The 15,284-nt window shown below is 42.5% G+C and overlaps 1 long non-coding RNA gene and 1 gene segment (V, D, J or C); one reads left to right on the forward strand and one right to left on the reverse strand.

Moving 5' to 3' along the window:
- LOC116748983 overlaps positions 1-8,640 on the reverse strand; it is a 58,654-nt gene extending 50,014 nt beyond the window's left edge. Inside the window, exon 1 of the long non-coding RNA XR_004348458.1 lies at positions 8,356-8,640. This is a non-coding gene — a long non-coding RNA (uncharacterized LOC116748983). The remainder of the gene's footprint in view (positions 1-8,355) is intronic.
- Positions 1-15,284, forward strand: part of LOC116748980 — a 277,671-nt gene that overhangs the window by 191,182 nt on the left and 71,205 nt on the right.

The raw sequence follows: 15,284 nt of genomic DNA on the forward strand, positions 1-15,284 counted from the left end.
TATTACAGACGTATTGTCCTTGAACTTCCCTACCCCATCTCCCTTAAACCTATTAATGTCTGCATCTGAGCAGTTCCCGCAGTCAGTGAGCGCCCTGGGCTCACTTTCATTAGCCCGAAACCACCACTCAACAGAGGCCTTCAGAGGCTTCCGGGAAGATGGCGGAAGAGTAAGACGCGGAGATCACCTTCCTCCCCACAGATACACCAGAAATACATCTACACGTGGAACAACTCCTACAGAACACCTACTGAACGCAGGCAGAAGACCTGAGACCTCCCAAAAGGCAAGATACCCCCCACGTACCTGGGTAGGTAAAAAGAAAAAAGAATAAACAGAGACAAAAGGATAGGGACGGGACCTGCACCAGTGGGAGGGAGCTGTGAAGGAGGAAAAGCTTCCACACACTAGGGAGCCCCTTCGCGGGCGGAGACTGCGGGTGGCGGAGGGGGAAGGCTTCGGAGCCGCGGAGGAGAGCGCAGCAACAGAGGTGCGGAGGGAAAAGCGGTGAGATTCCCGCACAGAGGATCAGGGCCGACCGGCACTCACCAGGCCAAGAGGTTTGTCTGCTCACCCGCCGGGGCGGGCGGGGCTGGGAGTTGAGGCTCGGGCTTCGGTCAGAGCGCCGGGAGAGGACTGGGGTTGGCGGCGTGAACACAGCCTGCAGGGGGTTAGTGCGCCACGGATAGCCGGGAGGGAGTCCGGGGAAAAGTCTGGACCTGCCGAAGAGGCAAGAGACTTTTTCTTCCCTCTTTGTTTCCTGGTGCGCGAGGAGAGGGGATTAAGAGCGCTGCTTAAAGGACCTCCAGAGACGGGCGCGAGCCGCGGCTAAAAGCGCGGACCCCAGAGACTGGCAGGAGACGCGAAGGCTGCTGCTGCCGCCACCAAGAAGCCTGTATGAGAGCACAGGTCACTATCCACACCCCCCTTCCGGGGAGCCTGTGCAGCCCGCCACTGCCAGGGTCCCGGGATCCAGGGTCAACGCCCCCGGAAGAACGCACGGCGCGCCTCGTGCAGGCTTGCCCCGCCCTACGTGCCCCTCCCTCCCGCCCGCCTGAGTGAGCCGGAGCCCTCGAATCAGCGGCTCCTTTAACCCCGTCCTGTCTGAGCGAAGAACAGACGCCCTCTGGCGACCTACACGCAGAGGTGGGGCCAAATCCAAAGCTGAGACCCTGGGAGCTGTGAGAACAAAGAAGAGAAAGGGAAATCTCTGCCATTAGCCTCAGAAGCAGCGGATTAAAGCTCCACAATCAACTTGATGTACCCTGCATCTGTGGAATACATGAATAAAGAATCATCCCAAATTAAGGAGGTGGGCTTTGAGAACAAGATCTATGATTTTTTTCCCCTTTTACTCTTTTTGTGAGTGTGTATGTGTATGCTTCTGTGTGAGATTTTGTCTGTATAGCTTTGCTTCCACCATTTGTCCTAGGGTTCTGTCTGTTATTTTTTTTTTTAATTTTTTTTCTTAATAATTATTTTTTATTGTAAAAACTTTATTTTATTTAACTTTATCTCCTTTCTTTCTTTCTTTCTTTCTTTCTTTCTTTCTTTCTTTCTTTCTTTCCTTCCTTCCCTCATTTAGACAACGAATCATCCCAAATTGAGGAGGTGGACTTTGAGAGCAAGATTTATGATTTTTTTCCCCTTTTCCTTTTTTTGTGAGTGTGTATGTGTATGCTTCTGTGTGAGATTTTGTCTGTATAGCTTTGCTTCCACCATTTGTCCTAGGGTTCTATCCGTCCTTTTTTTTCTCTTAATATTTTTTTATTTTAATACCTTTATTATATTATATCTTACTTTATTTTATCTCCCTTCTTTCTTTTTTTCCTTCCTTCCCTCCTTCCTTCCTCCCTCCCTCCCTTCTTTCTTTCTTTCTTTCTTTCTACTTCTACTAATTCTTTCTTTCTACTTTTTCTCCCTTTTATTCTGAACCATGTGGATGAAAGGCTCTTGGTGCTGCAGCCAGGAGTCAGTGCTGTGCCTCTGAGGTGGGAGAGCCAACTTCAGGACACTGGTCCACAAGAGACCTCCCAGCTCCACATAATATCAAATGGCGAAAATCTCCCAGAGATCTCCATCTCAACACCAGCACCCAGCTTCACTCAACGACCAGCAAGCTACAGTGCTGGACATCGTATGCCAAACAACTAGCAAGATAGGAACACAACCCCACCTATTAGCAGAGAGGCTGCCTAAAATCATAATAAGTCCCCAGACACCCCAAAACACACCACCAGACGTGGACCTGCCCACCAGAAACACAAGATCCAGCCTCATCCACCAGAACACAGGCACTAGTCCCCTCCACCAGGAAGCCTACACAATCCACTGAACTAACCTTAGCCACTGGGGACAGACACCAAAAACAATGGGAACTACGAACCTGCAGCCTGCAAAAAGGAGACCACAAACACAATAAGATAAGCAAACTGAGAATACAGAAAAACACACAGCAGATGAAGGAGCAAGATAAACCCCACCAGACCTAACAAATGAAGAGGAAATAGGCAGTCTACCTGAAAAAGAATTCAGAATAATGATAGTAAAGACAATCCAAAATCTTGAAAATAGAATAGACAAAATGCAAGAAACATTTAACAAGGACCTAGAAGAACTAAAGATGAAACAAACAATTATGAACAGCACAATAAATGAAATTAAAAATACTCTAGATGGGATCAATAGCAGAATAACTGAGGCAGAAGAATGGATAAGTGACCTGGAAGATAAAATAGTGGAAATAACTACTGCAGAGCAGAATAAAGAAAAAAGAATGAAAAGAACTGGGAAAGTCTCAGAGACCTCTGGGACAACATTAAATGCACCAACATTTAAATTATAGGGATTCCAGAAGAAGAAGAGAAAAAGAAAGGGACTGAGAAAATATTTGAAGAGATTATAGATGAAAACTTCCCTAATATGGAAAAGGAAATAGTTAATCAAGTCCAGGAAGCACAGAAAGTCCCATACAGGATAAATCCAAGGAGAAATGCACCAAGATACATATTAATCAAACTGTCAAAAATTAAATACAAAGAAAACGTATTAAAAGCAGCAAGGGAAAAACAACAAATAACACACAAGGGAATCCCCATAAGGTTAAAAGCTGATCTTTCAGCAGAAACTCTGCAAGCCAGAAGGGACTGGCAGGACATATTTAAAGTGACAAAGGAGAAAAACCTGCAACCAAGATTACTCTACCCAGCAAGGATCTCATTCAGATTTGATGGAGAAATTAAAACCTTTACAGACAAGCAAAAGCTGAGAGAGTTCAGCACCACCAAACCAGGTTTACAACAACTGCTAAAGGAACTTCTCTAGGCAAGAAACACAAGAGAAGGAAAAGACCTACAATAACGAACCCAAAACAATTAAGAAAATGGGGGGCTTCCCAGGTGGCGCAGTGGTTGAGAGTCCGCCTGCCAATGCAGGGGACGCGGGTTCATGCCCTGGTCTGGGAAGATCCCACATGCCGCGGAGCGGCTGGGCCAGTGAGCCATGGCCACTGAGCCTGCACGTCCGGAGCCTGTGCTCCACAACGGGAGAGGCCACAACAGTGGGAGGCCCACATACCAGGAAAGAAAAAAAAAAAAGAAAGAAAATGGGAATAGGAACATACATATCAATAATTACTTTAAATGTAAATGGACTAAATGCTCCCACCAAAAGACACAGATTGGCTGAATGGATACAAAAACAATACCCATATATTTGCTGTCTACAAGAGACCCACTTCAGACCTAGAGACACATACAGACTGAAAGTAAGGGGATGGAAAAAGATATTTCATGCAAATATAAACCAAAAGAAAGCTGGAGTAGCAATTCTCATATCAGACAAAATAGACTTTAAAATAAAGACTATTAGAAGAGACAAGAAGGACACTACATAATGATCAACGGATCAATCCAAGAAGAAGATATAACAATTGTAAATATTTATGCACCCAACATAGGAGCACCTCAACACATAAGGCAAATACTAACAGCCATAAAAGGGGAAATCGACAGTAACACATTCATACTAGGAGACTTTAACACCCCACTTTCACCAATGGACAGATCATCCAAAATGAAAATAAATAAGGAAACACAAGCTTTAAATGATACATTAAACAAGATGGACTTAATTGATATTTATAGGACATCCATCCAAAAACAACAGAATACATATTTTTCTCAAGTGCTCATGGAACATTCTCCAGGATAGATCATATCTTGGGTCACAAATCAAGCCTTGGTAAATTTAAGAAAATTGAAATTGTATCAAGTATCTTTTCCGACCACAACACTATGAGACTAGATATCAATTACAGGAAAAGATCTGTAAAAAATACAAACACATGGAGGCTAAACAATACACTACTTAATAACGAAGTGATCACTGAAGAAATCAAAGAGGAAATAAAAAAATACCTAGAAACAAATGACAATGGAGAAACGATGATGCAAAATCTATGGGATGCAGCAAAAGCAGTTCTAAGAGGGAAGTTTATAGCAATACAATCCCACCTTAAGAAACAGGAAACATCTCGAATAAACAACCTAACCTTGCACCTAAAGCAATTAGAGAAAGAAGAACAAAAAAATCCCAAAGTTAGCAGAAGGAAAGAAATCATAAAAATCAGATCAGAAATAAATGAAAAAGAAATGAAGGAAATGATAGCAAAGATCAATAAAACCAAAAGCTGGTTCTTTGAGAAGACAAACAAAATTGATAAACCATTAGCCAGACTCATCAAGAAATAAAGGGAGAAGACTCAAATCAATAGAATTAGAAATGAAAAAGGAGAAGTAACAACTGACACTACAGAAATACAAAAGGTCATGAGAGATTACTACAAGCAACTCTATGCCAATAAAATGGACAACCTGGAAGAAATGGACAAATTCTTAGAACTGCACAACCTGCCAAGACTGAATCAGGAAGAAATAGAAAATATGAACAGACCAATCACAAGCACTGAAATTGAAACTGTGATTAAAAATCTTCCAACAAACAAAACCCCAGGACCAGATGGCTTCACAGGTGAATTCTATCAAACATTTAGAGAAGAGCTAACACCCATCCTTCTCAAACTCTTCCAAAATATAGCAGAGGGAGGAACACTCCCAAACTCATCCTACGAGGCCACCATCACCCTGATACCAAAACCAGACAAGGATGTCACAAAGATAGAAAACTATAGGCCAATATCACTGATGAACATAGATGCAAAAATCCTCAACAAAATACTAGCAAACAGAATCCAACAGCACATTAAACGGATCATACATCATGATCAAGTGGGGTTTATTCCAGGAATGCAAGGATCCTTCAATATATGCAAATAAATCAACGTGATACACCATATTAACAAATTGAAGGAGAAAAACCATATGATCATCTCAATAGTTGCAGAGAAAGCTTTCGACAGAATTCAACACCGATTTATGATAAAAACCCTGCAGAAAGTAGGCATAGAGGGAACTTTCCTCAACATAATAAAGGCCATATATGACAAACCCATAGCCAACATCGTCCTCAATGGTGAAAAACTGAAAGCATTTCCACTAAGACCAGGAACAAGACAAGGTTGCCCACTCTCACCACTCTTATTCAACATAGTTTTGGAAGTTTTAGCCACAGCAATCAGAGAAGAAAAGGAAATAAAAGGAATCCAAATCAGAAAAGAAGAAGTAAAGCTGTCACTGTTTGCAGATGACATAATACTATACATAGAGAATCCTAAAGATGCTACCAGAAAACTACTAGAGCTAATCAATGAATTTGGTAAAGTAGAAGGATACAAAATTAATGCACAGAAATCTCTGGTATTCTTATACAGTAATGATGAAAAATCTGAAAGTGAAATCAAGAAAACACTTCCATTTACCATTGCAACAAACAGAATAAAATATCTAGGAATAAACCTACCTAAGGAGATAAAAGACCGGTATGCAGAAAATTATAAGATACTGATGAAAGAAATTAAAGATGATACAAATAGATGGAGAGATATGCCATGTTCTTGGATTGGAAGAATCAACATTGTGAAAATGACTCTACTACCCAAAGCAATCTACAGATTCAGTGCAATCCCTATCAAACTACGACTGGGATTTTTCACAGAACTAGAACAAAAAATTTCACAATTTGTATGGAAACACAAAAGACCCCAAATAGCCAAAGCAATCTTGAGAACGAAAAACGGAGCTGGAGGAATCAGGCTCCCTGACTTCAGACTATACTACAAAGCTACAGTAATCAAGACAGTATGGTACTGGCACAAAAACAGAAAGATAGATCAATGGAACAGGATAGAAAGCCCAGAGATAAACCCATGCACATATGGTCACCTTATCTTTGATAAAGGAGGCAGGAATGTACAGTGGAGAAAGGACAGGCTCTTCAATAAGTGGTGCTGGGAAAGCTGGACAGCTACATGTAAAAGTATGAGATTAGATCACTCCCTAACACCATACACAAAAATAAGCCCAAAGTGGATTAAAGACCTAAATGTAAGGCCATTCCTCTATCAAACTCTTAGAGGAAAACATAGGCAGAACACTCTATGACATAAATCACAGCAAGATCCTTTTTGAACCACCTCCTACAGAAATGGAAAGAAAATCAAAAATAAACAAATGGGACCTAATGAAACTTCAAAGCTTTTGCACAGCAAAGGAAACCATAAACAAGACCAAAGACAACCCTCAGAATGCGAGAAAATATTTGCAAATGAAGCAACTGATAAAGGATTAATCTCCAAAATTTATAAGCAGCTCATGCAGCTCAGTAACAAAAAAACAAACAATCCAATCCAAAAATGGGCAGAAGACCTAAATAGACATTTCTCCAAAGAAGATGTACAGACTACCAACAAACACATGAACGAATGCTTAACATCATTAATCATTAGAGAAATGCAAATCAAAACTACAATGAGATATCATCTCACACCAGTCAGAATGGCCATCATCAAAACATCTAGAAACAATAAATGCTGGAGAGGGTGTGGAGAAAAGGGAACCCTCTTGCACTGTTGGTGGGAATGTAAATTGATACAGCCACTGTGGAGAACAGTATGGAGGTTCCTTAAAAAACTACAAATAGAACTACGATATGACCCAGCAATCCCACTCCTGGGCATATACCCTGAGAAAACCATAATTCAAAAAGAGTCATGCACCAGAATGGTCATTGCAGCTCTATTTACAATAGCCCAGAGATGGAAACAACCTAAGTGTCCATCATTGGATGAATGGATAAAGAAGACGTGGCACATATATAGAATGGAATATTACTCAGCCATAAAAAGAAACGAAATTGAGCTGTTTGTAATGAGGTGGATAGACCTAGAGTCTGTCATACAGAGTGAAGTAAGTCAGAAAGAGAAAGACAAATACCATATGCTAATGCATATATATGGAATTTTTTTAAAAAGTGTCATGAAGAACCTAGGGGTAAGACATGAATAAAGACACAGACCTACTAGAGAATGGACTTGAGGATATGGGGAGGGGGAAGGGTAAGCTGTGACAAAGCGAGAGACAGGCATCGACATATATACACTACCAAACGTAAGGTAGATAGCTAGTGGGAAGCAGCCACATAGCACAGGGAGATCAGCTTGGTGCTTTATGACCGCCTGGAGGGGTGGGATAGGGAGGGTGGGAGGGAGGGAGACACAAGAGGGAAGAGATATGGGAACATATGTGTATGTATAACTGATTCACTTTGTTATAAAGCAGAAACTAACACACCATTGTAAAGCAATTATACTCCAATAAAGATGTTAAAAAAATTAAATAAATAAAAGTTTAAAATAAATAAATAAACAGAGGGCTTCAGACCTGGCGGGGTCCCAGGGATTTGGTAAACAAGCCACACTTGTCCCAGGCTTGGACCTTGATCACTATTATCACTCAAAAAAAGGACTTTTCTCCCAGTTTCTTCTGAGGCGGGCAGCTTTGTTTCTGACCTTACAGCACCCTCTGCTGTTCTAATTAGCCCATCTCCATAAATGGGTCATACTAGAGGTTGGCAGAAAGTAGGTCAGGGGAAGAAAATATTCTTTGTTCCGAACTTAAGTCAAAGTTGCTGCTTCTGTTCCCCGATCCTCTTTCAGCCCTGACACTGGCAGGTGCTGCTCTGTTGGCCCAAAGGACCCATCCTCCCCAGTCACTCAGAGTACTGTCTTCGAGGACATGAGATAGCACCCAACAAGGGTTGATGGGCATTTCCCTGTCAAACAAAAGCCTACTACAACAGTAAAGGACACAGGGAAATGTCTTTGGATGGATATAGACAAACATATCTCTTTTTTATGAAAGAATAGAAATGTGATTAAAAGGAAAAGCTTAGAAATACCTGAATGTGTGACAACGGGATTGAGTGGTCTGGAGAAAGGGTTTCCGCATCACTTTCTTCCTGTGCCACATTCCATTCCAGGACCCCCGGGACAGACCTGGGTCAATGGATAAGAAGAAGCATGCCAGGGAGGGACCAAGGTCCAGTAGATGTCTTCCACCCCCAGGACCTCTGTTTGGGGGAAAAATCTTGCTGAAGGCTCTTTAGGCAAGAGTAAGCCACGAAGAACGCTACCTCAGTTTGTTTCCCAAAGCCTGCGTTTGAAAGCAAGCTGTGAGGGCAAAGAGATACTCCATGGTTTTACTGTTGCCACCTCTGGAGCAGCCTATGGAAGGAACAGTCTTGGTCCAGCCAGGTGAGTGATACCTTTCATGATGGGGCTGTGTGGGACCTGGCCTGACCCTTGCCAACCAGATTTCTCAAGCCATCGGCAGGATCTTCTCTCCATTTATTCCCCAGGCACGAGGGCAAACAGGTTATATCTCAATTACCAAGGGCTAGAAGTTGGTAGTAGCTATCTGGAGCACAGTTTTAAGAAGGATTGTGAACTATATGTAAAATAGATAAACAACAAGGATTTACTGTATAGCAGAGGGAAATATATTCAAAATCTTACAATAACCTATAATGAAAAAATCAGATATATATATATATATATATATATATATATATACATAGAGAGAGAGAGAACTGAATCACTTTGCTGTATACCTGAAACTAACACAATATTGTAAATCAACTATACTTCAATTAAGAAAAAGAACTGAGGCCACATCTAGACTCAGAGGAGAGGTGTGATGTGTCTATTAGCAATATCTGCCACGGATATTTTTGACACCACTTTGTGTGTGCCAAGACCCCTGCTCTAGATGTCAGTCCTGTAATGAGTCCTGCAGAGAAAGACTAATCAGAGCCAACTCTCTGTTGGGTTGTCCTTTTGGTAAAGGACAAATTTCTAAATCTCTATCTTTCCCTTGGCTTCCCTGAGACCTCACGGGCCATTTCCCCCACTATCAATTGCTGTGGCCTGCAGCCTAAGAAATAAAATTTTGAAAATGAATTAAGATGTTCAATACCGCTCTTTAAAATTTTAAACACTGCACTGAAACCAAACATTTCCCTTGTGTGGCTTATTCACTGCTTAACAGAGATAATCATACTTGGGCTGGCCAGGAGAGCCACTAAGGATGGGGACTACCCAGGGAAGATCCCTGTTCTCCTGAGTCACAGGAAGGAAGAAGGCAGGATTGGGACTTAGGTTTTCTGAGTTCTAGCCTCAGCTCTGCCTCTATCTACTGGCATGGGCTTGAGCAACTTTACCCCTCAGGGCCTGGGCTTCTTCATCTTTAAACTGAGGACATTGGCCCTGGCAGCTGCTAAGTTCCCTCCCAGGTCTTGCATTCTAGGATGCTAATGTTTGAAGCTGCAGATCTATCCTGAGAGAGTTATGGGTTTATATTCCCCTCTGCATGTTGCTTGAACTCCTCATTGCCCAGCAAGGGGAAAAAGCAAAGCACACTTCTTCAGTGGGAGGTAGCATCATTTCTTGATGAAATATGTGTGACTCATCAGAGCCTGGAGGTTTGTGCCCAGATGCCAACTTGGAATCCAGTTATTATTGCATCTGGGAGAGAGAAAGTGCTGAAAACAGCCTTTGGGGAGAAAAACAAAACAAAAAAACATTAATTTAGCAAAAAAACAAAGAAGAAGTCTCTGCATAGCATGATAACATTTCGATATCTTATTTATCATCTTCATCCCTGAAATCTACTCTGCCCTCTCCTACCTCTGCCCTGACAGAGGAAAGGAGGGCAGACCTTTCCCAGGAAAGATAGGGTACCTGTGGCGGACAGAGAGCTGTCTCCGACTAGTGAGGAAGGAGAACAAAGTTGATGCCACATCCCTTTCAACCATACTGACGCTTCTGTTTTTTGTAAAGGTGTTCACTCTTGTGGGAATTGGGTTAACGGGAAACTGACATTTGGAGCCAAGACTAGAGGAATCTTGACACTCAGTAAGTAATATCTGGCAGAATTAATTTTTTTCATCTGAAAATTGTCAGAGAGTTAATCAAGGGTTCCTTAAGGAATAGGAACAAAAGATTAATGTTTACTACAATTCAATTCAATTTTACAAATATTTATTAAGTGCCCACAGTTTTTCCCAGGGATCATCTGGGCCAGCTTCTGAGGAGATGGTATCATTGCCCTAAGGCAGGAGGGGTTTTGTCAATGGATGAACAATGACAGCAGATTTACCTTTGAGACCCAGACACAGTTAACTGTGGCCCTGAGTAAGTAACTTAGCTTCAGGGGAGAAAGAACTGTACACAACAGCATGGATAACCTAATACACAAGATAATCAAAAATGTTATTTTATGATTGGCTTTAGCACATATTTCATTATTTTTTAGGGCAGGTTTCTTTTCCCAACTGTAAATTTTCTTGATCTATTAAGTCTATGGAGGGAGAGCTTTTCAAGAATCAATCATACATTTCTGAAATTAGGCTCGCCGTCAACAAAGGAAGAAGTGGTGCTTTTTGTCTTTCCAATAATGAAAAAGGGGGGCTGGCATCCCTCCTATACTTGATGCCCACGGGGGTCTCCTTTCCTTTTGTAGGTCAAAACTAACGATGAACCACCAGGCAGTTATGGTTTTTATTGATCTGTACAACAGGGTGGGCAATAAGAAATTGCCTGTGAGATATTCAGCATACAGGGGTCTCAGCTGCCCAGGAGGCCAGAAAAGAACTTTGGACGACACACCGCCCCCCATCATGGTTGGTCCTGCTTTGCTCATGGCCTGAGTCCTGGGCTGCATTTGTAAGAGAGGGGCAACCCTAAGTGACCTTGCTCATGAAGCTGGCCCCCCACTGTGCCCCTCATCACACTAGAGACAGGCTGCATCAGAGAAGGGGAAGTCACAGCCCAGCACTAAGAGGGACTTTTGGTAAAGGGCCCAGGCACTGTGTGAAGAGCACTGAGAAACCCACTTTTGGGAAGGGGACTCAGTTAATTGTAAGCCTGGGTGAGTACCTCCATTTCAGACGTAGTGTTAACAAAACCCCCTCAGCATCTAACATCTAGCAACCAGAGAGCTGACACCCTTGGCTAGATGATGAATTCCCTTATCCGTTGGGAAAAGACTAAGTATCAAATCACTTTTCCTGTGGGTAAGCAAGAGCCTGTAGTTTATGTAAAGGCTTCGGCTCCTGTGGGAAGGAAGGAAACAGGAAATTTACGCTCGGAACCAGGACTCAAGTGAGAGTGAAACTTAGTAAGTACTAGCTTTAAACCAAAGGTGTCAGTTTATTTGGTTTGGTTTTTGAATTATCTGGAAGCTCCAAAGAAAGAACACTTCTCCCTGAGGATTTGGTTCCAAAATTTTGACTTCAAACGTCTAAAAAGATCTAATGTTAAGGCAGACGGTAGGCTTGGAAATCTTTATTTCCCTGTATAATAAGTAGAGACCTACTTTTCTATTCTATGCTTATTTGTTTTATTTTGTTTAGGAAGTAGGGAGGAAGACTAGACACGCTGAGGGAAAAAAATACATTTGCACAGCATTTTGGGATAGATTAGGTCCAGAGAATCAAATCAAAGACTAACAGCTCAGAAAGTCCATAAAGACCACCAAACTCATCTCTTTAATTTTGCAGATGAGGACAGTGGAACTCAGAGAGGTTTGTGAACTTGCTCATTGTCTCGCAGCTGAGCCTGGTCCAGGGCAAAGCCAAGACAGCTCATAGCTCTGGACCAGGCCAGACCCAAGGGAAAGAAAACATCATGGTTCTTGACTGAGCAACTTCATTTGAACCCCAAACATTCTTTATCCAAGACTTAGCAAGCTCAAAACAGAACCACAGAGTTCTAAAGGGAGATAAAATCATCGCATGCCTGTTTGGGGGGGAAAGGTGGCTAAAGTCAGAACAGCTAAACTTGATATGAGGGGAAAGGTGCAGCCACCTGCAGACTGAGGCAGAGATGCAAAAAAGCCAAAATGAAAATGCTGGTCTTGTCTTCAGACAATTGACTGTGACCATCAAACACTACCTATAAATTCTACAGAGCTAATTTCTCTCCCAGTGGGATTTTACATTCTATGATAGATTGCATCAGCTATGCAATTACTTTGAACCACAGAATGTGTGTACAGAATCGGCGTGCTGAGCCTTCCTGTGTCTTAAAGTGGCAATCATCTCTGGACATATCTTTCAGCACTGAAGCTCTGGGCTACCACAAAGAGAGACACCATCACTTATCCTGTCTTAAAAGCTTGGAGGCTGAAGGAAATGTTTAGTTCTTGGGAAGCTCTGCAAAGCTGGGTTCCTTAAATTAACCCCACAGGTTTTTGCAAAGCCCCTCAGCATTGTGTTCAGCAAACCAGTGGCTCTAAAATGACATTTGGGAAAGGGACTCAGCTCACAGTGCATCTTGGTAAGTGGAGGACAGCGCTGAACCCTCTTCTTGAAAATGATATGAGATCCTTTTTACAGTGACTGATGGGGATGAGGCTTCCTGGCCCATCTCCGCTCATATTTGAATCCTGCCTGGCTAAAAGATACCCTCTCCACATCCCCCAAAACGGTCCAACCATGAAGGTGTAGCTGGATACAGCTTTTGCTAAATTCTCACAAAATCACTTACCCTCCTCATCAAACTGCTTGGTGGTTCTTCTGTTGCCCTCACAGCTCTGCTGGTTTACCAGTTAGAGGAAGAGAAGTGCCCACGGACTTTAGGATTTTTAGGTCATTCTGAAAAGAGGAACATTGTCAATGTGTTTGGCTTCTGGGGAGGAAAATAATGATGATTTATTAATTGCTTACTATGTGCTAGGCAATGTGCTGCATGCTTTCGATCCATTACCACAGTCAACCCTTATACCAGCTATGTGGGTTAAGTGCTATTATCCTCATTTTATAGAAGAGAACTTTTTAAATTTTTATATTTTTATAGAAGCACAGGGAGAGGTTGAGTAACTTCTTCAGATTGACTCAGTGAGAGAGAGGGCCTGGAACTTAATTCTTGAGACTCGGCTTCCAGAGCTAAATGTTTACCAGTTGGGGGGATTATGTTTGGGCGGGAAATCACTGACACTTTGGTCTCTAGAGTTGGTAAAATAATCCCTAGAGAAGTGTGCTCTCAGCTAAGCAAGCCAGAGATCAAGCAGCAGGACCACTGCAACCCACCTACAGATCCTAGTCTGTACAGCAGCATGACAGTGCGGTGTTATTCTCCCCACTTTACAGGTAGGGGAAGTGAGGGGCAGCAAGTTAAGGGACTCGCCCTGGGTTTCAAATCCAAGTCTGTCTGACCCCAAAGCCTGAGCTATTCCAATTAATTGCAATTGCCTACCAACTAAGCTAATCAGTCAATTAATGAAGGTAATCTAATGTTAGGTAAAGATGGATTAAATTGTTTCCATGGTCCTCCCCACCCCCTTTTCAGGAATGACCATTTAACTGTGTAATCACACAACATTGTGTTTCTGCCTTTGTGCTTCCTCTGGGAAAGCGGGAGGAGCCGGGTTTCCCAGCACCTGGTGGAAGGGCCTTGGCAGTATTTGCAAAGCAGTCTGTGAGGGTGTAACTCAGGGCGGATCTGAAAGACTCTTCTTTGGAAAGGGAACGAAACTGACAGTAAGCCCATGTAAGTCTGAATAACTAATGCTTCCAGATTTCTCTCTGGAACCCTGATTCCTAAATTTTCCATTTTCTTTTATAACGCAAGTCCAAACCATGGCAGCCCCATTGGTGGATTCCAACTGAAACAGCCATTGATGTGTACCTACCTTCCGTGGGACTCTGCTGTTTACCCTCACGTGCTATTTTATCTAATAACCCAGAGTGACGGTGCTACTGCAGCATTAAACTAAGAAGTCAGACTGATAGAAAGTTTAATTTCGTATTAGAACTGGTAGAATTTTCCATGGGACTAAGAGAAAATCAATGAACCCTCTGAGCCTCTCGTGTCTCCCTCTGTTAAATGAGGGAGGCAGTTCCTACTCCTGTTTTACCAGAGCGGGCATGCTGTGAGGGAAGGTTGGCACATTTCCAACTAAGTGACAAGGAAGAAGGAGGGCCGCAGAAGGTCCATGAACTTTACCACAAGACCCTCATTACAAAAAGCGCTTTTATCGAGGGGATTCTTGGATGATAGATAAACATTTAAGTAGGTAGTAAGGGGAGTTTGGGCAGCTAAGTTTTTGCAGAGTCTCATGTCTTCGTGTGGTACCACAGCCACTAATAAGCTGACATTCGGAAGAGGAACGACCTGAGTGTTAGACCAGGTATGTTTTAAAGAAGATGGCTTGTTTCTAAACATAAGCCACCATTCTTAGAAATTCAGTGAAAGGTCACTGAATTACTCATCCAGTGATTAGCATCTTTGGGGACTTGGTGCCACAGGTCTTCCTGGCAAACATGATAATGAGAGCAGCCTCTGATGGAGCCCCTTTAGGGCTGTTTCTTCAACACCTTTAAGCCCTTGGAAATGTTAAAAGCTGGTTTTTGTTGTTGTTGGAGATGTGTGTCTGACAAATGGACTCTGAACTAAAGTTTTAATGTGTCGGGGCAGAAAGCAGTTAGGAAGAAAGGATATTTTAGACTAAAGTACATAGCAACGTAGGGTGGGCAGTGCAACCCAGCCCAGAGGAAGACAGTGAGATACAGCCTATTGATATAAACGACTGAATGACCACTCTCGGGTGAGCTACTTGTCTTCCCAAGGCCTCCATGTTGGTGCAATTAGGGGAAGAAATTGTCTAATCCCCATAATTCTCAAATTCTTGGAGCCACACCAAGTTGTGTAAAGCCATGTAAGATTTTCTGGTGCTGACGCTGATCACAAGCTGATATTTAGGGAAAGGGTAAGATTGAAAGCAAATATTCAAAATAGTCAGAAAGATCATGAACTGCTGAAAAAAATG

This window comes from Phocoena sinus, chromosome 2 (assembly GCF_008692025.1).
Source record: "Phocoena sinus isolate mPhoSin1 chromosome 2, mPhoSin1.pri, whole genome shotgun sequence".
NCBI classification, from domain to species: Eukaryota; Metazoa; Chordata; class Mammalia; order Artiodactyla; family Phocoenidae; genus Phocoena; species Phocoena sinus.